Raw genomic sequence first — 25,760 nt, 5'->3', positions numbered from 1 at the left:
TCTTGGACAACTTTGGAAATCTTTGCTTTGGACCAAGCAAAGCAAGCAAACCCTGACTTCAAAATGCTGATTTTTATTGCCAATTAAGCCTTCAGAAAGTACTGAAGATTCAATTCTTGAAGCACACTGTAGCTAAGAAGCCCATTTGAAAAGACACAACAACCAAAATGGGAAGGCAACAGAAATGGCTCAAGAAAATTCCAGCAGATGGCTCCTACAGGGAAACAGACCCCGGGAAAAACGCTTCCTAATCACCTCTTCAGACAGCAAGGAAATAACCTCTAGGAAGGATTTACTTCCGACCCTTTTCACTATCCCAGATATTCAGAAACTCTTCCTGAGATCTGCAGTTCCTACTTAAAGAGTAATTTATCGATGTTCCTAAGAGAGAGCGCTTTAATTCACAAAATATTATTCATCAAAATGCTACAAAAATGGCAGTTTCATTCTGATCCTAATCTATAAAGCTTTTTGTCTATCTTTAAAGCTATGGTTATCTTGAAGTGCTTAGTCTCATATTCATTGCTTTTATAATTGGACAACATAGAACAATGGGAGATTTACTAGTTTATTAAGAACCAAAATGAATGTAATCCAATATCACCCTTTGTTGAAAGCCACCTACAAAAGAATTGCATGAGGATGTGAAATGAATAATCTTTCTTGGTTTTCTCCTCTTGAAATCACTATAGTGCCTTTCCAGAGCATAATAAATGGCAGGATGTTATGGAAAATTACTACAAGTCTTACCAGGTAAACAAGGTCAGAAGATTTTGGGGAACTGGTGCAGCTCATTTCTGACAAAGATTTTCACAGATGAATCTTTTTTTATTTGATATTATCCTAATGGTCCAGAATTAAAAAAGAAAGCCTTAAGATCAACAATCTGGTTCTTGTGCTACACACAACAATGAAGTTATTTAAACCTAATATTTCTTGCCTTTTTCTTACCCACAAAGATAGGCTCGTGCATGAAGCAATATTTCTAAGGTGGGAAAATAAAAATTGTTCCAGAAAAGGTAGGGCAATAAATAGCATTTAATATACAGTAATAAACTAGCACCAGGAAATAAACCTGAAAGAATTAGCTCACAAGATCTACGTCCTCCTGTGCATTATTAGTTCTAAATCTTCAAGGATGAGAGTGATGCAAACATGGGAGCAGTGCCTCTCCATGATGTGTCACAGTTTGAACCAAACACTCAAACAAACAAAGGGATTTTGATGCCTCCTTGCCATGGACAGAACTAATTTTTCCTGTTATAAATTATTTCTAGGTCGGAATGAAGCTGAAATACATTGAAAAACAATTTCACAAATCCCATTTTGGATTAAAATGGGCTTTGACTCTGCAGTGAGCTCAGAAAATGTCTGCTACCATCTTGGTCTCCTGAAGCCTGCTTCAAATCAGAAGACCAAATTTCTTATTTCAGCTCAGCTCAGTTCACCTCTATCACTGTTCAGCTCCACCATTATTACAACAATTTCTTCACTGGCCCCCAAAGTGTTTTTGTAAAGAAAGAAAATGGCACTATGCCTAATTCACCCTCATAGAAACTGAGGCACACAGAGACAAAACTTTACTTTCTCCCTGCAGGCTGGACCTAATTCACCCTCAGAGAAACTGAGGCACACAGAGACAAAACTTTACTTTCTCCTTGCAGGCTGGACCTAGAGACCGGATTATATGATATATATGATATATATGATTATATATATAATATAGCAGAAATCTCTGCTGCCTGGTGCCAGGAGGGGTCTGTGCCCTGCACCAAGAGGTCACCAGGGGCTCAGACCCATCCTAGGGCTGGATTTCTGTCACACCCATGGTGTGTCACTTGTGGGGACACTCAGGTCCCTGAGGAGTCAGTCCTGAAACAGCACTTGACCCCACTGAGTCACTTTGGACTCCTCAATAATTCCTTTATTATGACAATCTTTCATCTTCAATAATCTGCCTTTCCTTGATCATCATCCTGCCAGCCCTAACCTTGCTCTGTAACTTTTGGGCTTTGCTCTAATGCAGGCAAAAAATGCATTGAGCTACTTGGAACAGACCTTCAGAGAGATGTCAAAACCTTCAGGAAGGGAACAAAGAAGCAGAGGTGCAGCAAGTTAGTTCTTAAATTTTCCTTTATTTAATGTGATGCTTGTGATAGGCCTTATTTCTACTTCTCTTTCCTGCACCATGAGCTTGTGGTCTTCCCATCTCCTGGGTGAACAAACAGGATGATGGGATCCCTGAGAAAAATGGGAGAATTCTCTTCTTCGGCTCGACAGGATCCAGCTCCCCACCTCCAAGGGCTCTGGGCTCATGCATTTCCCGGGAGCTGGGAAAAATAGATGGGAAAATCTCAGCATGCAGACTGCCATGGCTCAGCTCCTCCCTCCCCACCACCAGCACTGCAAATAAGCACAGCTGCCACCGGGCTATTTTACTCCTTCCCATGTGGAAAGCCAGAGGAAAAAGGCTGGGTTGATGCCAAAGGCTCCACTGACCCCAGTGGTCGCTGACAAACTGATCCCATGGGATCTCCATGCACTTACACCCTGCAGAGGATCCAGCCAAAAACACCTCAAAGGGTGATGATCACTTCAAGCTCTCTCACACAGATCACACCTCAGATCCTTTCTCAAGTTAAGCTTCACCCATTGGCTTCAAGAATAAATAAATGTTATTGTTGGTTCCTCTGCTTTCCTGCAGCTCATGGCAGGGCAGGATGTCAATTGCCTCTTTGCTCAGGACTTGTGTGCTCCTCTGATTTTCCCCATAGATGCTTCCTTATAAAGAGCAAAAAAAAGGTAATGAATAAATTGAAAAAGAAAAAGCTTGTAGACCCAAAAGAAAGAATGCACCTATTATAAAATAAAATCTCTTTTAGTAGCTATTAGAATGCATTAAAAATATTCACAGGACTCTCCCCTCCAGTTATGTTGCAAAAGCCATGCAAATAATAATTGTGGCTAAGTGCAGTACAGTGACAGTCAATATTGTACTTCCCAAGCTAGCACTCATTATTCTTTATGGAAATCATGCATTTTGTGAAAGATCAAAAGATTTACATATCATATGGAGTGCTTCAGGGAGTGACTTGCTGTGCACTTTAAATGCACAATGTTCCACAGCCATTTAAATACAGATTTCATTTCTCTCTTCTGTGTGATATTAAATTTGAAAAAGGAGGGAGACAGAGACGAAATCGACTTGGGTACCTTTGTTCACATCATGAAATACAATTTTAATTTGGTTCCAATATAGAAGTTTAATATTTTTATGGGATGTTATTGAATAATCTGCTAGGCTCAGCATTGGCCTTTTCTCAGGAAAGAGATGAAAGATTTTTTTTTTTTTTTTCCAGAGCACTGCAGGAAAAATCATCTGCTCTTCCATGCCCTGGAGAAGGGGACAGGCTTTGACTTCTTGGCCTCCCTCTACCACCAGTTCCCCTGCAACTTTCTCCTGTTGGTCTGGTCTGCACTGGAAGGGGCAGCCCAGGCTGGAGTCACCATCCCTGGAGGGGTTCAAGGACGTGGCACTCAGGGCCATGGTTTATTTGGCAAGCCAAAGGCTGGACTTGATGGTCTTGGAGGTCTTTTCCAACTTAAATGATTCTGTGGCTCTTCTCTGGGTGTTTCCCCTCTGAAGCTGGGATGGGACTGGCAGCCAGAGCTGCATTCCTGGGAATCCACCAAGGCTGGGACCACTCCTAAAAGCAGGTTGTTCAGAATGGTCTGCAGAGCTGGGCATCATTTTTGGGCGGCATCTAAGAGGACAACAGTCCAGGTCATTCTGGGTCTGAGCAGCAGCAGTGGGAGGGCTTGGGCACCACCCAACAAGAGATCCACACTGCTGAGGGTGGGGAAAATTGTCTCTCTTCCTCCTCTGAAGGAAGAAAAGGAAGTTTTCTGCACAAGCAATCAGTCCTGTATTTCTGTGCAAGAAGGAAGTTGTTGCATGAATAGGAAATCCACCCGGTTTGTTTGCTTCTGATACATCTGCATTATTTTCTGAACGGAGCAAATGGAAAACCTCTTTAATGAAGCATAAAACTATGTTGTGATTAAGGCTTATTCTGTCTAAATATTGACTCAGATAACATTTTCTCAGGACAAACAGACCATAACCCATGACTCTGGCAACAAAGGCAGGAAGATTAACAGGAAAGATGTATTTTCTGGTTGTCTGAAGAGAAGTTTGCCATGGCCAAGACAACAGGCAAAGTCTTTTATGATTATTTGTGAGATTCAGACACAGGGGTTTCAAGAGGCTGTAGCTTTCTAGTCCCACTGGATATTTGAAAGTTCAGGGGAAAATATCTCTGTCCTTCCCTAAGTGATTAGCACAGAGACAAGAGCAGAGTGGCAGGAATTTCTGAAAACTTCTAAAAGAGACAACTTCTCCCATTATCTTGGAGGAAAGATTATCCAAGGAGTCTTGCAAGCCCCGTTGAAGTACAACCACTGGTTCTTTGACCTTCACCCACAGGGAAAATCAGAATAAGTCAAGCATACAGATAATAATCCTGGCCTAAACAATCCAGGAGAAGAACAGGTGGATTGGGGTCTGGAAACAAAAATCTGTAATTAGAGCAGAGTGTGCTTGGAAAATCAGCTAAAAAGGGAAAGATAAAATCTTGTGCCAATTTGAATGGTGTGATATTTTCTGTTTCTTTCAAAAAGCGCAGATTTGCTTTAAATTAAAAAAAAAAAAGTTTTATTCTAAAGAAAAGTCCTCTTCTGAGGGAGGGGTGTGAAGGGTTTTTGGTTTAGATATTGTTGCATGTATTACAGTCAGTTCAGAGAACCAAGCTCAAACAGAATCCCATTTTGTGGAAAGAAAAAACTAAACTAAACCAAACCAAACCAAAAAAAATCCCAACCAACCAACCAACCAACCAACCAAAAACCCACCAAAAAACCCCCAAAAAACAAAAACAAAAAAAAAAAACCCAGCAAAACAAAAACCCCTAAAAATTAAAAAAAAAAAAAATCCAACCAAACAAAACAAAAACCACAAAAAACCCAATAAAAACCCACAAAAAAACCTGCCACACAAAGCCCAACTGACTAAGCAACCAAAAATACCCCACAGGAGTGAATCCCTGCCCCAGAAGGGTTACCACGAGGTGAGGGAAGGCACACAAGAAGATTAGGATTTTACAATTCTGCTTGTTGGGATTTCAGACCTTTCCATCTCTGTCTGCAACTAGCAAAGCAATGATACCTCCCAGAGAAATACCACCTCCAGGGCTAATCAACTGCCATGTCTTGGAAATATTCATAAATAAACAGAAGAAGATGAATTGTTTCCCACAAATACTTAACAGATAAACCTTCCCGGGAAGGAAAAAAAAGCTCCTTGAGAAAGGAATTATCTCTTTGGTCCAGGGGAGTTTTTGATCATTCTTAGGATTTGGGAATTTAAAGAAATCATGACAATAGATGATGGTGTCAAATAGAAAAGCAAGTAAACTGCTGCAGCTGTACAGGCACAGCAGTGCTCTGTAATTCCAGAGTCTGGGATATCACCAGGGCAAGGTGAGGAGTTAGGAGAGTTAACAGGAATTATGTGAGCAAAAATTTAATTCCTTAAGATTTAGTTGCTTATTTTAGCCTTCAAAACTCTTTAAAAGGTAAAATTAACTTTGGGCATACCCCTAAGTCTCCCTGTGGACAAGAGGAAGGATTTCCACGGGGGTGTTTTTTCAGGGTTTTGGAAGTGCAGATGGTCTTAAAGGAAAATAAGGAGGCACTGGGAGGTCCTGGACATGAACCTGCACTCTCTGGGCACTTCAGGAGGAAGATTATCTAAAACAGACTCTGGTTTGTCTACCTTCTCTCCATTCCTTGTTTCTTCAGACAGTGCTTTTTCATGGTATCATAGAATCATATAGGCTGGGAAAAACTTCTTTGTGATCATTAAGTCCAACCATTCCCCCAGCACTGCCAAGCCCACTGCTAACCCACGTCCCCAAGTGCCACATCTATTGCTACAACACCTTTGGAATATTTCCCTATAGAATTCTGCCATTGTATTTCCACCTTTGCTGCCTGTCCAGCCCACCTAAACTTTCAAATTTCCCCTCTGTTCCCATTGTAAACTTCCCCAAGGTGAGCTCTGCAGCTCCAAGGATTTCTACATGGATAGGCAGAAGTGTCCAGGCCAGCTAAGTGTTTGTAGAAGATAAAATTATTACTTTCTGGGAAAAACCCACAACAACAACAGCAGGGGAGGCACAAAAAAAATAACCCAGCAGATCTCACAAGCCAATTGCCAAAACCCTTTACAGCAGTGCTTTGTCTTCTCACCAGCTGCAGATCCCAGCCCTTCTTTTGGGCTCTGCACTGCAAAACTGGGCTTTCCTTTACACTGGAAGGAACCAGGAATAAAAGAAGCATGGAAATGTAAAGGCTGAAATGAAAGTGGGAGAGCAGGGGGAGCGTGGCAGTGGTGGTGTTAATGCTGAAGTATTCCCTGGGAGCGTGAGCTGGCAAATGTAGTGGACACCCAGATATTTGAAATGCAGCCAAATAATTTGGCACATCTCTAGCTGGCACAAAGCAGTCTTAGCAGAGCTTCCTACTGCTGCTGGCACTTTTACAGCTGTCTTTCTTCATCTTGCTCTTCCCACTGCAACAGCTACTCAACAGGTGTTTCCACAGGCACAGTGTGTTTGGCAGCTGCAACCCTTCAATATTATCGCTGGAATACATTTTTCTCCCTCTCAACAGCATTGCCTGGCTCTGTTGCCCAGAGGCCAGCATGGCAACGGGGACAGCTGACCAACTGGAATTGGAAAAAGGGGGCTGTGTGCCCTGGGCAGCCAGATGCAGGAGTCAGTAGAGCAGTTGGAGAACATCAAGGCTTGGCATGGCTCTGGAAAGCTGGGGTGATGCTTGGCTGAGGTTTGTCTGGAACCCGTATTCTGCTCACCTGGGTCTTCATTGCTCCTTTCTCTTGTTGCCCCAGGATATTCTGGTCCCACATCCATTAACAGAACATATTTTTAGTTATTTTCTGTTGACTGAACAGGCATGGAAAATATAATTTCTTTGTTCTCTGTTGTTCGCTTGGAATGTAAGGGGCTTTCATATTCTGTGATTTTCTTCATTGCAAACAAGTTTCCCTAACCTCTGGGTTTCCTGTCTTTAATTTTTCATAAGGATTGAGTGTTTGCTCAAATTATGATGGATTTTCTCTGCCTGACCCTATTCAGTCTTCAATCCAAATGTGCTTAGAGCAGAAGACAGGAGAACTCAAATCTTAGAGGAAACCTGGGAACTGTGAGACTTTCAGACACAGAAAGTACCCAGAGCAATTCAAAGGTGAGACACTTTAGAGCAGAGTTCATCAGGACATTCAAATTTAAAAAATGTCTTTTTTTCTTCCTAGTTTTTAGCTTGCCTATGGAGCTTTTTGGCCTTTTGTCACCTTTTTGCTTTTCATGTCATACACACCAAGGCAGTCTCAGCTCCTTCAGGAATGCAGTCCACGGTTTGCTGGATGTTGTCTTCTTCCCACTGCACATTTTCCCTGTTGACAAAACCTTGCAGCTGAGAAACTTCCAGAGCAAGAGAAACATGGTGTTTAACAGCCCCCAACAAGTTTCTCTTCATGGATTTATCTGCTGGCTTTTTGAACTTTGGTGAACTTTGAGCATCCACCAAGTACTGCAGCCAGAAGTTCCATCCCTTCACGACTCTGGATGCAAAGAACCACTTCTTGTTTATTTTGCATCCACAACCCAACAGTTTTGCTTGGTGCCCCTAAGTCTTGTATTGGAAAACAGGTGAGAAAATTATTTTCTGATTATTTTCCCTGCTTCTCCAGCAGCTGTGGTTTCTCAGGTCTGACTTCATGGGTAAGTCCTCCACCCCTCCTCCCTTTTCCATGAAGTGCTTGACCTGGACGTTTAAAATATAAGTATGGAAATGTCCTAGGGGATCTTAACTCTCTTTGCTCCCTACAACATCTCACCTTGGATTCTGGGGAGGCCATGAAGGTGATTAAGGGATGGAATCCACTCCTGTAAGGAAAGGCTGAGGGAGTTGGAGTTGTTCAGCTTGGAGAAGACTCTGAGGAGATCACAGAGTTCCTTCCAGTGCCTGAAGGGGCTCCAAGAGAGCTGAACAAGGGCTTTGAACAAGGGCATGGGGTGACAGGACAAGAAGGAATGGCTGCACACTCAGAGAGACCAGATTTAGGTTGGATATTAAGAAAAATTTCTTGGCTGTGAGGTTGCTCATAGAAGCTGTGGCTGCCCCATCCCTGGAAGTGTTCCAGGCCAGCTTGGATGAGGCTTGGAGCAACCTGGGATAGTAAGGTGTCCCTGCCATGCCAGAGAATTGTAAAGAGATGGTCTTTACATTCCCTTCCAACCCAAACATTCTGGGGTTCCATCACCTCCCTGAAGAGCCAGAATTGTATTTCCAGCCCTCTTCTGTCTACGTTCATGTTGGATGTGTAGACACAGACTGGCTAACTACAGGTAAGGCCCTTGAAAAGCCCAAATCTCAAGGTATCTGTACACAGAATAAGAGTTGTTAAATCTCTGTCCAGAGCACCACAAGCTCTCACATCCCATCAGGGCTGGGAGGCCGTGAGGCTGTTAAAGCCCTCTTCCCACTCTCCCCAATGTTGCCATTAATATGTAAAAGCTTAAGCTTGCTAAAGGGATTATTTCCCATCCTATCTGATTGTAAACTGGCATTTCAATGATTACATGTATCTTTTTGTCATTTCCTCGTAAAACATCTTATTCTTGAACAGCATAATTGGCCTCTTACTAATGTTTAATGAATGATTAAATCAGCATAAATGCAACATGCAGCTCGACATGGAAAGCATGTTTAGAACCTCCAGAGCCACAAAAATGTATTTTTTGCAATAGAGGTTTTAAACCCTTGTAGTTTCCTAATTATCAACTTTCTGGTATATTTCATATTAAATATGTGGGAAAGAAAATGTGAATTTGCCTGTGTGAGCTCAGTAGCAATTCAGTCACTGATCATTTTCTTTGCAACTCATAACCCGTGTATTAACAACACCTCTGTGGTTTTCATTTAAGTATATTATATAACCTTCCCAAATTAAAAGCCAATTAAAGTCACATAATTGCAGAGCCCAGGCAGGTAAGTCCTTGTGGGGATGGCTAAGCAAGGACACTCCCTTGCACTGACACATCACATTAACCACCCTCACAGAGAGACTCCAGGTTTTGCCCAGGAAAAGGAGCCCAAGTCAAATGAAGCATCAAATGTTTATCTGAGTGTAAAGAGAAATAGAGAGCTATTTTTTCAAAGGAGGGAGAAATATGGGAGGATAAAATCCAGCTTGCTGAAATATGAGGTTGAGAGGCTTTTAAGACAAATGGGAATCCTGTGGAAACTCGATGATGATCTCAGGGTCACAGATGTGAGATTAATTTAAGAAAGTCCACTTTGATAAAGACCCCTTTTGACAAAAAACAGACACATAAAACTGGGATATGTCTTACCAGGGTGACTGCAGCACTCCAATATCCTGTAGGAGTGGAAAAGCCAAGTGAAATCCTCAGGTTTATCCAGATGTAGCCAGTGGAGTTAGGGGAGTATCACTGATCCTCTCCAGGGTCACTGGCTTTCCATTAAGGAAAGATCCTCCCATCTCAACAACTACAGAGAAGCCAGGGAGATGGGAATTTCAATCTTCCAGGAGAAGATGCAAAAACATTCTGCTTTCCCTGTAGGAATATGGCAGAGAAGTGAGCACAACAAAGCAAAGAAGCCTGCTTAGGCAGAAAACTGGCATTAGCACAGGAATATATCAGAGCAAGCCAAATAGTTTGGGGGTGGAAGTTACAGCTCCCAAGCACTGAGGTGCTGAAGCAGCTCTTTGACAGATGCTGCAGGGCCAAGGAAAGGCACGGCTTTAGAGTGATGCTGGGTTTGTTTGTGAAGGGGCTGGGGCTCTGTTTTCCCTTCCAAGCTGCTATCTACATTGTTCAGCAGAGAAGTTTGTCTGCAAGAGGAGGAGGCAAAAAGACAGTGTGAGGCAGCATCCTTGAGGTGTGCAGGGCACGTGCCAGGATGCTGGCTGACCAGCTCTCCTGGGATTCAGCTGGACCATGGAATTGTTAAGGTGAGAAAAGACCTCCAAGATCACCAAGTCCAACTATACCCCCAGCTCTGCCGAGGCCACCCCTAAACCACGTCCCCAGGTGCTGCTGTCTGGAGATTTCCTGAGCTCCCTCTGCACCTCTACTGAAGAAATATCTTTACTGATTCTGGAGAGGAGAAGAAATGCGGGTTTTATCCAACACAAATGGTTTTCTCTTCTGCTCTCCCACAGCTGTAAGTATTCCTCATATGCATTTATGGCCAAACTCCACAGTCAGGACTTTCTGCCCACTGCCCAACCTGTGGCCTTGTTCACAAAGCCCAGCTGACAGGAATTCTCCCTGCAGCCTCCTTTGCCATGGAATCTTCCCATATTTTTCTGCCTCCATCCACTTCTGGACTGAAGCATACAAGGCAGTAAAAAAAAGAACGTAATTGGGTGGTGTGTTATGGCAACAAACAAAACAAAGTGGCAAAAAAATTAAAAACTAACTAAAATGGCTAAACAATGTCTTATAAAGGAACTTCAGTATTTAAAAATAGATAGGGAATCAATATTCCATTTTTTGAGGCATTCCTGTAACACTTCACAAGGGTCACAGCAGCCTTACCAGCAGCATGATCCACCTGGTAGCTCAACACTTCGTCCAGCTACCACTGCACCACAGACTAAATCTGAGTTTGGCAAACACTTTCCTGGTCTCATCATCTGGTTTATAAAACCACTGAGGGATTTTAAAAGCACCACAGGCAGGTGCACTTTTAGCTGGCATCCCAGTTTGGATTCATGGCATGCCCTCCCCACCAGCAGGAGCAAGTGTTACAGCTCTCAGCAAAACCAGCCCAGATTTATTCATTAACACGTGAGGAAGAAAAGGCAGGAACTGAATCCAGCACAGATTCACCCATTAAAAAGAGCAAAAAGCCAAATCAGGTAATGCAAGAGCACAATATTTTAACCGAAATGCAAGGAAAAATTAATCATCAAAACCTTTGGAAATTTCTGGCCAAGCTGTCAGGTGTTGTCATGACAAAAGCACAGCCTGAAAGTGATCCCAGGCTGTTTTTTAAAATGGTGAACAAAAACACAGTGTCAGAGAATGAGCCTTCAATGAGCCTTTATCCCTGCATTCCCATCCCTGGCAGTTCAGCTCTGGGTGCTGTGGCTGTTCTGCTTTGCAAATCCTAGACACTGAAATGTCCAAGAAAGATGTTCCTGTGAGAATACCAGGTGAAGAATTCGAGCTGAATGTTGGAATAACCAACTTTCCAAGCCAAATTGATTCGAGGTATCTTGCTTTTTATGTAAACACAGGTAAGCTATTCTTGTATTTTAGGAAAATAATGGAAATAAAACCAAAAAGTAATGCAGTGTCAAACTCCTTCAAGCATGCCCTGATCTGTCACTAAGGGAATCCTCACCAGCCATGTTTGAGGGCTTTACATGAACCATGGCAGTGTCTAAAGCTGCTGTGTTTGCTCTCTCTGACACAGCCCAGTGGTTTAAGTCAACACAGATACCTGGAGACCGCCGACTTCAAACATTGTTTATTGAGCAAACAACCACCCCACAGCTCAGAAGGCAAAGGGAGGGGGAGAAAAAGATGGAGAAGTATCCCTGTGAATGTGAGTCAGGAGGGACATGAGCCAGCCAAGGATATTGGAGAATATAGCAAATATTCTATTGCCACAACCATCTGTCTAACAAAACAGACCAAAGATAAAATACCAAAACCTAGAGCCACGCATGGACTGGGATGTCTGGGTTTAAATCCCTGCCAAGAAGGTGCATAATTCTCAAGATAATAAAATTCTCTGGAAGCTGCAGTTTCCACCTGAAAAGTCTTCACAGCACCTGTATTTCAGCTGCTGGGCACTCACATGGCTACCCAGGTCCTGCAGAGCACAGGTGGGATTTTTGCACGGAATCTTCTAGAGAGGAAAAAGAGAGGATCTACCCAAAGAAAAATAAATGGGGAGGGACACACTAGTGGCTAAAATATTGTTACATCACACTATATTTGTCACGTGTCCTGTACCAAACCTGATCTTCCTGTAAAATTATTCAACATTCAGGGTCAGAGGGAAAACAGGAGACTTCCAAGTTCTGGCAACTTCTTGGTCTTCAACCACTGTGGTTTAGTTTTAAATCAACTCACATTCAATCACAACACTCCTGGGGGAGCACATAGTGTTGTTGCTATGCTGTAAAGCCAAACAAAGGAAACAGAGACAGATCACTCAAACTCATTTTGCCCATTTTAGAATGTTTTCCAAGGATTTACAACTCCGTGGGCTGTTGACACGACTTATCTGGAGAGGTGCATGGCACGGAAATGCCCTTTTCTGGAAATGTCAGCCAGTCTTCTTCTGTTCCCAACAAACCAGCAGAGCCTGGAAAAGGGACTGGAAATGGAGTGAAGATGATACTTTGGGATATTACTGTGAAAGAGAAGGATTTATGCAGGGAAGCAGAGATAGTGTGAAGCAGAATGGGAGCATGGAACATACAAAACATACAAAAGATGGGAACATACAAAAGACGGGAATTTCAATCTTCCAGGAGAAGATGCAAAAACATTCAGCTTTCCCTGTTGAAATATGGCAGGAAAGTGAGTACAACAAAGCAAAGAAGAAAAGCACTGAAGCCTTTCTGAGTTTCCTCACATGATGATGGCTAAAGGCTGTGCAATTGGGGCACTTTCTGCAGTGCACATTAGAGGGGGAGAAAATGCAGAGAAAAACCCAATCAGGCAATGGGTTGTGAGAGGGAACACATTATAATCCATCCATCTATTTGCAGGGAGAAGAGGTGCTGGCATGTGGCATTCATATTTTCTGGAAAAGTCATTCATATTTTCTGGAAAAGTCCCTTCACCCAGGATTTCTCTCCTGGGAAGCTGAGAAGCCACAGAGAAAAAGGAAAACAGTATTATCTCATTTGCTTCTCCTGTGTTTTGCTCCTTTGGAATGTGGTTGGACATTGTTTACCCACAGGTGATTCTTTTATTGGATTCTGCTGTGAATTATTTTGACTCAATGGCCAATCAGGGCCAAGCTGTGTCAGGGCTCTGGAGAGAGTCACCAGTTTTCATTTTTATCTTTTTAGCCTTCTGTAAGTATCCTTTCTGTATTCTTTACTATAGTATAGTATAGTATAGTATAGTATAGTATAGTATAGTATAGTATTCTTTAATATAATATAATAAAGTTATAAATTAGCCTTCTGAGAACATGGAGCCAGGTTCATCATTCCTTCCTTCACTGGGGCACCCCACAAATACAATACTGGCACCTCAGCAATCCAGATTCCTTCCTTAAAGGAAGCCTGGGCACTGCTTCTTCTCAGGCTCAGTGTTGTCACAGCTGTCACCAGTGCCAAGCAAGCTCTGGTGCCACCCTGTACCCCTCTTTCCAGGGAGGATATTCCCTGTTTCCATCCCGGGGCAGGAGACCTGGCATGGCAGAGCCCTCGCAGATGGGTGAGCAAACCCACAGCTGGCACTGCAGCTTGCATTTAGACAATTAAACACCCTGCCAGCAGCCACGCTTCTTGGAAAGGATTGTGCTGTAAATATTTCACTGCCTGCTGCCCATGGCCACTAAACACTGACAAATGCTCCTGTAACAAAGGCTTGGGTTCTGGACCTCAAACCCCTTTAGTCCCAAACTTCAGCCTTGCTCCCATAACTCATCCTCACCCTGGTAAGGTTGTTTTAGTGGGATTAGGTCAACACAGCTGCACCTACTTCCTGCAGTTCTTTTTATTCTGTCTGCTTTCTTTTTTAATTCTCAGCATTTTATTGTTTCTGGAGAGTTTAATTTAAGAAAAACGCTTGATTTCTGGTTTTCTGGGGTTTGGTTTGGTTTCTTTTTCAAGTCAACAAAACCCCCCACAATCCTGCACCTCCAGTGAAAGGAAAACTTTCCCTGCCAGAATTAAGTGGAGGTGGCAGAAATGAGGATATTTGAACAAAGAAAGCAGGAGTGATCACTACCCCATCGCTGGAGCACACAGGGAAAGGAAAGACAGAAATGGAACAGCAGCAGTGAAAAATATGCATGTGTATTCAGTCCCTTTGTCAAAAAACCTTGTGCTGCAGCATTTCAATTAACAAAGTAGGATGGTTTACCTGATAAAATGCTCCCTGTGTGAGTGTAATTACATATTTATGCCCCACAGAGATTTTTTAATTTCTCTTCAGTTTGTTTGCCTTGAAAGTATTTGTCACTGGAAATGTTCTTGATGTGTAATTTTAAGGCAGGGTTGGCCAAATGTGTAGTTTGTTTTCATTTTAGATTTACTTCACTGAAGAAGAATTGGAAGATAATGTATATTTTCAGCGCAAAGGAAAAAAAATCAATAAGGAAGGTGATACATGAACCAGCTGCAGAAAAAAATGCACTTGAGTGCTTCTTCAGAAATTTAATTATTTTTTTCTTTTTCTTGCTTTAAATATATTCTCAGGTGCTTGAAGCAGCTTATTGTTCTGCCCCTTTCATTTTGTCCTTGCTCCCTAAACACATCTCTTATGTTTCCAGAGAGGCTGCAATGAACAGGCAGCTTTTCAGTCATTGTTTTCCTATTATTTGAGCCCTTCCTGAGTAATCCCTGCCCTGGAGTTTTGGTGCTGGGCACCCTCCTACCTGCAGCAAGGCTTTACTGATGTGCTGGAGCCCAAAGGTGCATTCAATAGGTTTTGAGTTGTCCAAGTCCTCACTTGTGCAAGTGCTGGGCTGGGTCAGGGCTTGGCAGAGCACAGCTCCTGTAAGAGCATGGTCACACCTCAGTTTAGCCATGGAAATGCACATTTAAGACTTTGGAGAGCTGCTTGAATGCTCAGGGAAGAGCAGAACTCCAGCTCCCATCAAAATCCACCCCACTGTTACTGGTTTTTTTCCCTTATTTCCTCCAAAGTTCCTCAGGAAGGACAGGAAAGAATCTGAAGGTCAAACCCACACCAGTTTTGGCTGGGGCACAGCACAGCAGCAGGTCACTGCTGGCTGGGGAGGTCAGTGTGCCTCAGAGAGATTTTTGGAGAGGTTTCCTGAAGCCACGCAGCGCTTCAGCCAAGGCTTGAGAAGCCACCACAGCACAAACCATGTTACGAGGATTATTCCCAGTTCACCCTTGCAGGAAAGGAAGGATTTGGAGCAGAAGACAAATCCATGACCCTTCCCAAAGCCCAGGTGTGCTGATGGCACAGGGAGGATTCTGCTGGGGCAAGCTGAGCTTCTGGCTCTGGAGGTGACAAACACCCAGCTCCATCTCCTGGACCTGACAGCAATTCCTGGCACTGCCATGGCTGAATCCATCTCACAGCCCTGGAGCTGGCTCTGCTCCTTCCTCTCTGACAGATCCCAAGGGTCAGCAATGGCATCTGTTCTGCCTCTTCCAGGATGCAGAAGGGGAGCTCGTGTCTTCCTGCTCCCAGGTTGTGTGAGAGCTCCAGGAAAGAGGCTCAGAGATGGGATTTGACCCCAGTGCCTGCCAGACCGTGACACTTCCCTGCCACAGCCAGGACTGTCTTCTCTCCCCACAGCTGTCCCAGTGCCCCTAAAAAAAAGCTCTGAGATGAAAGACAAAGGAGCTGGCAAAGGCACAGCATGTGCTCGTGGGAAATTGTGGCAATAGGACACAAAATGAACGACACACGCTGAAACCTCCACAGTAAAAAGAAGGGCAGTTTATTTCTCAACCTCAATGTATACAGAATTCCAAAAGTGACCCTGGATTGGAGAATGAAATTGCCACCTCTCCAGCCACAGCGGTCAAACCAACAGTCCATCAAATTCTCTCCTCCTCCAGAAAGGAATGCAAAATAATCATTATTTACATGAAAGTGCATGAGAACTCTATTACAAAAATGTAAATATCAGAAGGCTTAGAAGAACTTAGAAGAACAGGGTGACAGGAAATTATGTTGGGGATGAACAAAATGTGCAAAGGAAATGCCCAAAAACCTTAAACCCTCCAATGTGTCATCAGGAGAACAGGGCTCTGCTACAGCTCCTCTGGACAGAGATTTTTTTTTTTCCCCCCACACTTTGGTTACCCAAGAAATGCAAACTTCCTATCAGGTACAAATCTGGAGCTGCCACCACTGTGCTCTCTCTGTGTTTGGTGCCTGTCCCGCTCTAGGGTGATTGCCACAAGCCAAAAAAACTGAGAAGGGTTAACATGGAGCAGGAAGAGCATTCTGCTGCTGCACAGGGTTCCTGCACACCTTGAAATCAGATGCTACCATGCAAAGCATCATGTCACTTCTTCTCCAGGGACGGAACAGGAGGAAACAGCTTCCTGTTGCACCAGGGGAGGTTTAGGTTGGTATAAGGAAAAAAAATCTTCAGAGAAAAAGGTTGTCAGCACTGGAAAAGGCTGCCCAAGGCAGTGGTGGAGTCACCACCCCAGAGGGATTTAAATGATGTGTGGGTGTGGCACTTGGGGACGTGGCTTAGTGCTGGTGTGGCAGTGCTGGAAGAAAATTTGGACTTGATGATCTTGGAGGCCTTTTATAACCGAAATTATTCTGTGATTCCCATCTCAGGCAGCAGCCCTCTATCCAAGCAGCAGTGTGAAAATGAGGCAAGCAGCTCTCAGGTGCACAAAGCCATGCCTGACCACCCAGACAAAGAAACGAGGGTGCTACACATTGGCTTGAGCTCTCCCCATCCTGTTATATGGGAAATCTCACAATCTTCATAGAGCTCCACACAGTGATTTGCAAGAGTTTACCTAAACAAGAAATGCTACCATATGGTCACCAACATCCTCAGTTAACCTCTGCAAGCCTGGCTGTTAAGCAGTAGACAGAGTTTTGAAAAGGGCATGGAGTCACAGGACAATGGGGAATGGCTTCAAAGTGACAGAGAATCACAGAATCACAGAATCCCAGAATCACAGAATCACAGAATCACAGAATAATGAGGTTGGAAGAGACCCCTAAGATCAACGAGTCAAACCTATGCCCTCACATCTCAACCAGACTATAGCACCAAGTGCCATGTCCAGTCTTTTTTTGAACACCTCCAGAGATGGTGATTCCACCACCTCCCTGGGAAGAGCATTCCAGTGCTTTATTATTCTTTCAGTGAATTTTTTCCCCTAATATCCAACCTTTACCTTCCCTGATGTGGCTGAGACTGTGTCCTCTGGTTCTGTCAGTTGCTGCCCGGTGGAAGAGACCGACCCACCTGTCCACAGCCTCCCCTCAGGAAGGTGTAGAGAGCAATAAGGTCACCTCTGAGCCTCCTCTTCTCCAGGCCAAACAACCCCAGCTCCTTCAAACGTTCCTTGTAGAGGGCAGGGTTAGATTGGAAATTAGGAAGAAATTCCTTACTCTGAGGATGGTGAGACACCAGAACAGGTTCCCACAGAAGCTGTGGCTGCCCCATCCCTGGAAGTGTCCAAAACTAGGCTGGATGAGCCTTGGAGCACCCTGGGATAGTGGAAGGTATCCCTGCCCTTGGCAGGGGGGTGGAACTGGATGGTCTTGAAGGCCCCTTCCAACCCAAAGCACTCTGTGATTCTTTGATTCCATGTTCCAGCTTCCACAGGCAGCGTTTGGCTCTGGCCCAGCTGGAGTGCAGCTCCCCTGGCAGGCAGCATCCAGGGCTGCCAGCCAGACCAGTGCCACTTGGCAGTCCTACTCTGCAGTTTCTGGAGAAAAGTTAGCAAGCAGTGCTGGCCAGGCTGCCAAACAGCCCTGCACCCCAAAGCTGGCCCAGCCCCACCCTGCAGCACAGCTCTGGGGGCAGGCATTGCTGTCCCCCACTCCTGGAAGCCCTGCTCCTCAAACTTCCAAAGGCATCAGGTGCACACACCTGGTGGGATTGTTTTTGTGAGAAGGCTTTGACAATCAGCCTGTAGGGACAGAAGAGATTCTGTCCACTGGTTCCTTCTGGCCCTGTGTCTGTGTGATTGCTCAGCACCTCCTGCTGTCAGGATGAGTTTGTGATGCTCTTTTCCAGCAGCTAGACTGAAGTCAGGCACAAGGTGGCTGTTGACACCAATTAATTCTGGTTTGAATGGCCCAAATTACCTGCTCCTGTTGCAGGATAAGATTACCAGTAGTAACAACAACAAATAACAACAAAAACCAAACAAACCAACCAACTCTCATTGTCTCTTAAAATGTGATTTTTGTCTCAGTACTCCTGTAAGACTCAATGCCCCCTCTAGTCTCATATTCCAGTGATATCTCACATATATTACCATGGGATAGACACCCCACCACGTGTCCCTCTCAGGAGTCAAGGGATGCTCACAAGTTCCAGCTCCAATTCTGGCATGTTCTGCTTCTTCACCTCATTTTCTCTCTGGCTTCCTGTCCTGGTTTAGGGCAAATTTGGGAGGACACTTCCTCATCCCCTCTTTTACCCCTCAGCCAAAAATGCTCTATCAGGGGCCCACTCCTGCCTGGGAGTGTTTGAGTGCATTAAAAACTCCTGAAGGATGTTGGTTTCTCTGAGAGGTTTGCACAGAATCCCACATATCATCTCAGGAATATCTGCTTTTTTAAGCTATATGGTAATGCATGCTGTGCATCTGAGATTAGAATAAGGCCCTGAGGAACAAAACACTCCTCTCCCTTTACAGCTGACAATGCAGAGCTGATTTTTATGAACTCATTTCCAAGAGATTCGACTCCATTGTTTAACACAGTCATGGTTTCAAGGGAAATCTCCAAAGATGGTTTGGCTTAGAGCATTGCCATCTCCCTCTCCGGGGTGCAAGATTTCACTGGATGATATTGATCCCTGGCCTGGGTGCCCAGAGTGGGGCTGGGCATTCCAAAACAAGCTGGGGGAATCTCCAACAAACAGCCCCAAAAATCCCAGGGAAGATGCACAACAACAAGAGGATGCTCTTGGGAGCCCCAAGGAGATTGCTCAGTTCCTGTGGCCTCTTGGGGCTTTGTAACAGAACATATTCACCACCTCTCACCTTCTTCCTTTTCATTGTTAAATACTTCAATGCAATTCTTGTCTTCACTCAGAGATTTAAAAATCAACAAATAATGGAACAACACCCTGAGAGACTGAAAAAATAAAATTATGGAGTTTTTTGGGTAAACTTACAGGGCCTGAAGAATTGGCCATTCCTGAAGGAACAGTTTTCACCTCACCTCAAAAAAAAGTTTATGTATATCTCTATATAAATACAGGTATCTTGTCCCCAGCCCAGCCCTTCTCAAGAAACATTGCCTTAAACCACAGCACTGACATCCTTTACCCAAAACACCATTTCAAGAGCAGAACAATTGGGGCAAAAATAAGGCAAAGTAACGAACCTGTTCCAAATGGACACATCACCAGCACAGAGGGAAGCTGGGCTGGAACCCTGAGACACGTGGACTTGGACTGCCATGTACAGTGTGTTTGCACAGGGTCTACTCCTCCTGGCCTGCTCCTGTCCAGTCTCTGCTCTGCCACAATCACAGCAGCAGCAGCAGCAATGAATTCAGTTCTGCCTGCAGTGGATGTGGCTATTTCATTTTGGCAGCACGAATGTTGCTAAGTGAAAGCACGTCTTTCTGAACTGCCCTGCTCATGGGAACCATTTAATCATTATAGAGCAATTATAGAGGTCTTTATTCAGTTGTTCCTTAAGTCCTCATTCAGGCAAACCTATTTCAATGGGAACTGTGCCTGAAAGGGACTCATCAAAACCTGACCAGGAAATGGCCAGTAAGAGTAACCGATTTCCAAGAGAGAAAAACTCATGCATTACATCCATAATGGGTAACTTCTTATGAATACACCTATTGAAGTGTGTTATATTCATTAAACTCCATTTGGAGAGGAAGGGTAACCTTCCAGTTAACACAATTTCTAAGGGCTGGTGAGAGCTGGGCTCTGTCCCTGCTTTTGACACCGATGCTCCTAGGAGCATGGTCACACCACTTTGTAATTTTACCTTAAATTTAGCAAAATAGGTACTGAACTGGGACAGCAGTAACCATCAGTTTAACTCTATTTGTGGGCTGCAGCCCCTGGATTCTCCTTTTCAAAACAGAAAAAAGAGCAGAAAATTTCTCCTAGGTTTTTTTTGGGGTTTTTTTTCTGTTCACATTTTGAGGCAGGGCAGGTCTTTAATTCTGCTTACATTGCACAGAACGTTTTTGAAGGGGGCTGTGCTGATCACAGAGCAATAATACTAATTGTTATCAATACAAGCTGAGAGTGCTGTGCTTTTGTGGCAAATGTCCACTAGGAACTTGACTGAGACCGTCAACATTCCATTTGGGAGTTAAGCCCCATTTGAACTTGTCTCCCAAAGCTAGAGTTTACAAACACAATTTAGTCCCTATTTGAGCAAGCTCTTTGAAGATGTAAAGTACTAAACTGTGTATCTCTATGTACGAGAGACAGAGACAGAATGTGTAATTTCTTTCTGCATTCAGGGAACACAAAATTTCCTTTTTTCCCCTCTTTTTGGAAGGAAGTTTACTGCTGAGACCATTAGAGAAAATGCAAATGTGCAGACTGTTTGTTAAGGCTCCAGGAGAGAAAGCACAGGCAGTAGTTACCACGAGTATTTCTAGGAAAATGGGAAATCTTTGTCTTTAAGTGTGTTTATTTAGCCAAGGAAAGTTTGCACAGCTTGTGGAGCATGGTTCTGGAGGAAATTAAATTTCAGCTGCACCTTCATATCACTCCTACACCTGCCAGTTCCTCCGACCAGCTCGCCGTGCCCTGCACCGACGTCACAGATGAGCTGTTGTGCAACCACCAGGGCTTTTCTCTTATCCAAGAAAGAGGCAACAACCCCACTCCTGCACACAGCAGATTGCCTGTTGCAGCAAAACCACGGGCATGAGGAATTTTTGAGGCTGATTCAAGAAAAATGAAATTACGTTGTATGTCTGTATAGGTTGGTGTAGAAGGATCCAAGCTGGATGCAGCCTAAGCCAGGTATGGTGCAGAACACATTTCTCATTAGAGCTTATTAACTTGGACACAGCCAAAAGAGGACTTGAGGCTGGAAAATGGGAATAAGAGACAGAAAAGGGAGAAACATTTGCAGACGTTGACCTTGGAAACAGAAGAAAAGAGCAGAGCCAGAGGCTGTTTGTGCACAACACACCTTTCATGAAAGACAAACTGTGGTCAAACAAACTGAAATTTAAGGCAATGCAAAATGTTTTCATAATACTTTGCAAACTAAATGTTTTGGTTCTTCAGTTTGAAACTAATGCTTCAATTCCAAAATATATTTGAAGTTTAATTTAAAAAAACAATTATACGAGTTAAAAAAATTAAGACCTTCACACCACATTGAAATATTGTGGTTAGGGCTCAAAGATTAGGTTGTAGAGATATATTTCATCTGCCCTGTGAGCATGGGTACATCTAAGCTGATCATTCAGTGTTCTTTGTCAAGCCACTGAAGATCCAGCCAGGAAACAGTGGAGCACAGGGTGCAATTCACTTTTTCTTACAGTAACTATCAAAATCTGGTCAATGAACTGGTGCCCTAAAGCACTTTTGCTCCTCACCACGACAGGTGACTGGCCCAGGTGTAAATGTCTGCCTGACACAGACACTGTGCTCTCTTCAGCCTGTGTGCAGCCGGGGTTAATCTGCCCCAGACCTCTCTGACATGGAGAACCACAGAGCCACTGAGGCTGGAAAAGCCCTCTGAGAGCAAGTCCAACCATTCCTCCAGCTCTGCCAAACCCCCACGAAATCATGGCCCCAGGTGCCACATCCACACATTTTTTGAACTCTCTGAGGGATGGTGACTCCAACACTGCCCTGGGCAGCTGGTGACAGAGCTGGACATCCATTTCAGAGAAGAATTTTTTCCCTGATATCCAATCTAAACCTGCCCTGGTGCAACTTGAAGCAGTTCCCTCTCCTCCTGTCCCTGTTCCTGTGAGCAGAGCCTGATCCCCCCGGCTGTCCCCTCCTGTCAGGAGCTGTGCAGAGCCACAAGGTCCCCCCTGAGCCTCCTTTGCTCCAGGCTGAGCCCCTTCCCAGCTCCCTCAGCCTCTCCTGGTGCTCCAGACCCTTCCCCAGCTCTGTTCACTTCTCTGGACCCACTGCAGCCCCTTAGTGCCTTTCTTGTGGTGAGAAGAACCTCATTCTTCCACTCTGCATTTTTACACTTCAGTTCAAAACAAAGACCTCTCCCTGGCCAATCACCTCCAAAGTGAGAAAAGGGGATGTATATGGAGACCCCTGGCACAAATCTGAAGGATCCTAAAGAACTGTGTTGTGCTTATTCTCAAGGTAAGAAATCTACATTTTGCTTTGGTCGGATTTTTACAGCTCATGTGCACACACACTCAGCACTGTGGGGGAAAAAAAACATAAAGAAAAGGAAAGCTATCTTCAGTAGAGCGATAACTTATCTTTCCAGTGATATTTTTTCCCCCCTATCTGCATTTAAAATGAGTCAGATTTGGATGGAGGAACAGCACTTGCTGCTTCATGTGCTTCAGAAGCACTGCATGTGCTTCTGCTCAGGTTTTGTGGATGTGCACTGTGATGTATTAAGGACTTTGTTGTTGTTGTTTATGAGGTTTGAGTGGATAAAAAGGATAAATGTAGTGGGCTCATACAAAAAAAGTACATTGGGATTAAAAGAGAAAAAGCATGGCTAAGAACTTCCTTAATTAACTCATCTCGAGAAGAGCCATTCCTTCAAACACCACATGGAATTAAGACATAGTCAGGTTTCTCAGAGAGCAAAGTTGCAGACAGATGCCAGGGGGAACCAACAAATATTTCTAGCACGTTACCAACCTCACCTAATCTGTTTAATTGTGTTTGTAAATTCATGAGGCACCCAACTGTTTACCCAAATACCTCACTTCTGTGGAGCAGGTCCTAAATTACAGCGTGTGGGGTACATTACCTCAAGTGCCAGACTTTGTTAAAGATCAGTCCCTTTCCTTATTAACATCCACTCCTGCAGAGATGGAACCTTCTGTTCACAGGCATCTCATCCTCACAGATCCCAGTGGTAAACTCTGTGTTTGGTAAAATCACCCTTTGTAGCAATTATATTTCCTAAGCAAAAGAAACCAAACCTTGCTTTTTTTCATTACCCTGTAGCAAACAGCACTGTTCTGTTAGATACAGCCAAAGGAAGAAATGGATATCCAGAATTACACAGAAATATTGGTTTGAAGAAGGGAGAGAGGCAAGGAAAAGGATATTTGTACTTGGGAATCCTATTCCATTTATTCTCTGCTGAGGACCTACTAACACACACTCCTGGGTGTGTTTTTGTAGAATGGAAATGGGTTTGTTTGAAATTCCAGACAAGGAAGATTTATTTGATGATACATATCCATCACAGGCTTCCTCACAAATAAAGCTCAGAGAGGAATAAAATTCCTCAAACTCCACCTTGTTTCCAAGCTCTCCTGATCTCACAAGACACAAACTCCAAAAGAAGAGAGCCCCAAACCAAACAAATCTGAGTTAATATTTCACCATAAAATACACACTCACTTTGGAAAATAATATCCTCCTATAGAGAAAGGCTAAGAGATGTTGAATTGGTATGAAAACCATTGGTTTTCCCATGGTTTGGGTGTTTTTCCCACTGAGAAAAACCACAACATGGCTGGCAGGCACAGAAATAGCTGTTACTCACACATGGATGTTCTGGGTTTTTTCTGCAATAAAATTTCATTCTTTGCCACATCCAGCAGGTCACGTTATCCCAGGCAGCTGGAAAATGCTAATGAAATCTTCTCAGTAGTACTTTACAGCTAATTAATCATTCTCCTAGGACAGACCTAATGGAAGAACACAACCTGGAGTGTGATATCTCACACCATCAACATCACCCTGATGAAATAGCATAATTTAATTCATTATTTTGGGTTATAAACACTAGTATTTGGTCACTGTCAAAGCACCACATGGGAAAGACAATCCCAGTTGGGTATTTACAGTCCAGCATAATAAACCAGAAATATTTTTTGAGCACTTTGGTCACTCTGGAGGGACTTGAGAGAGATTATACACTTTACTGCTTGAGCCCCACAGGAAGTTCTTGATATGATGCAGGCTTTAGAAGGGGGCTGATGTCTTGGTGTGCAAGACTGGATATCTGTTTTTTCCATCTGATTAATGTAAGGAATCCACACCCACCCCATCCATCTATGGAGTCTCTCCCTCCAGTTCAGTGATAACCACAGAAATGCTAAACAGAACAAACAAGGATTTACCCTAAAGTAATCTGCAGGTGCCACATCAGCCAATCTTCCCTTCAGATACACACACAGAAAAGATAACACACAACATTTAGCAATCCATTTTTCTGTTCGTTTTCATTACCACCTCGATGGAATATAAATATATGTGTATATAAATATACACAAACACATACAAACATATATGTATATATACATATATATATGTATGTATGCATGGGATGGAGTAGGAGAGGGAAGAGGAAAAGATAACATTTAAGTCCATATAGTCAAGCTTATTTCTGCATAATCAAAGAGGCAAGTAAAGCCAAGAATTTGCAGAAATTCCAAGCTCAAGTCGAACCTGGAGCTTGTTTTCCTTCCCCAAAACATGGTTTGACTTCAGGGCATTGTAGTCCCCACCTTCTATGTGTCCTCAAAAAAATAAAATTGAACTGTGTAATGGGAACAGGTGCCAGCAATAAAGCCTGGAAACTCTATTTGTCCTCCCAAGAAATTGTCTTCTCACTGCATAAGTACAGCCTGGTGCTGTCGATAAATGCAAACAGCATTTTGATAAAGATAAATTATGAAGCAGCTCTTTGGTCTTCTGAAGAGCTGGGGTGGTGTGGACAGCTGTTTGGCTGCTGGAGCTACATTTAATGAGATTTGTGCACAAAATTGTTTGCACGTTGGAGGGATGCATTTCACAATGGCACCGAAAACAATTGGGTGTTGTGGGATAAGTACCTTTTACAGTATATCAAGGTCAAACCTTTTACTTGATGTACTTAACTAACCATGTAAAATATTACATCAGCAAGCCTATGAGGCACTTAGAGATATATTCATATTTGCATAATGTCCTCTGTAAGTTAGTCTGCGGTCCTTAAGGGTGTTTAGAATAACTGCATGCAAGAATATACTTAATCCAATCTCATTTTAGCTTTTGCTCTTTTAAGATTTCAAAATTAATAAATCCTCCTGATACTCCAAATTACCATGAGCTTTTATAAGCATAACTTTGTAACTTTAACCCATTTATGAACATACCCTACAGGCATATGTACTAATGAATAAGAAATAACATTAGAAGTTTAAAGATGGTCTCTTTATGAAGTAATGTAAGAAAATCCTGTTAGCTGGATCAAGTACAAAAGTGTGATTTCTTAAAAATAGAAAATCCTTCACAAAATTACTTGTAATTACAATAACCAAAGGATAAAAAGTAAGAATAGTTTAAGCATTGTGCATTATTTAACTTGGTACATGAAATATGTTTTATGTATATGTATGAAGCATGCAAATAGAAATCTGATCTGAAGTGTGCTTCCATGGCTACGGGATTTCTATTTATTTATTTATTTTCTATTGTGCTTGATTGCTGTCAAGAACACTGACAGATAAAGGATTTAAATTACCTTAAACACTTGGTGCTTGCTCCAGTGAACCAAGCTCTTCTCACATTTGCCTCTAAGACATCTGGAGGAGGTGGGGGAAACCTTT

The 25,760-nt window shown here is 43.3% G+C and overlaps 1 long non-coding RNA gene across 1 annotated transcript in view; it reads right to left on the bottom strand.

Annotated features, from left to right (window-relative positions):
* Positions 1-2,115: 2,115 nt before the first annotated feature.
* The window catches only part of LOC135302521 (uncharacterized), a 33,836-nt gene continuing 10,191 nt past the window's right edge, over positions 2,116-25,760 (bottom strand). Inside the window, exons 2-4 of the long non-coding RNA XR_010364109.1 lie at positions 9,498-9,722; positions 2,548-4,474; positions 2,116-2,330 (exon numbers count right to left, since the gene is read on the bottom strand). This is a non-coding gene — a long non-coding RNA (uncharacterized LOC135302521). The remainder of the gene's footprint in view (positions 2,331-2,547; positions 4,475-9,497; positions 9,723-25,760) is intronic.

This window comes from Passer domesticus, chromosome 6, assembly GCF_036417665.1.
Source record: "Passer domesticus isolate bPasDom1 chromosome 6, bPasDom1.hap1, whole genome shotgun sequence".
Lineage (NCBI taxonomy): Eukaryota > Metazoa > Chordata > Aves > Passeriformes > Passeridae > Passer > Passer domesticus.
Note: the sequence above shows the minus strand (reverse complement) of the source record. Positions and strands in the feature narration are given on the sequence as shown.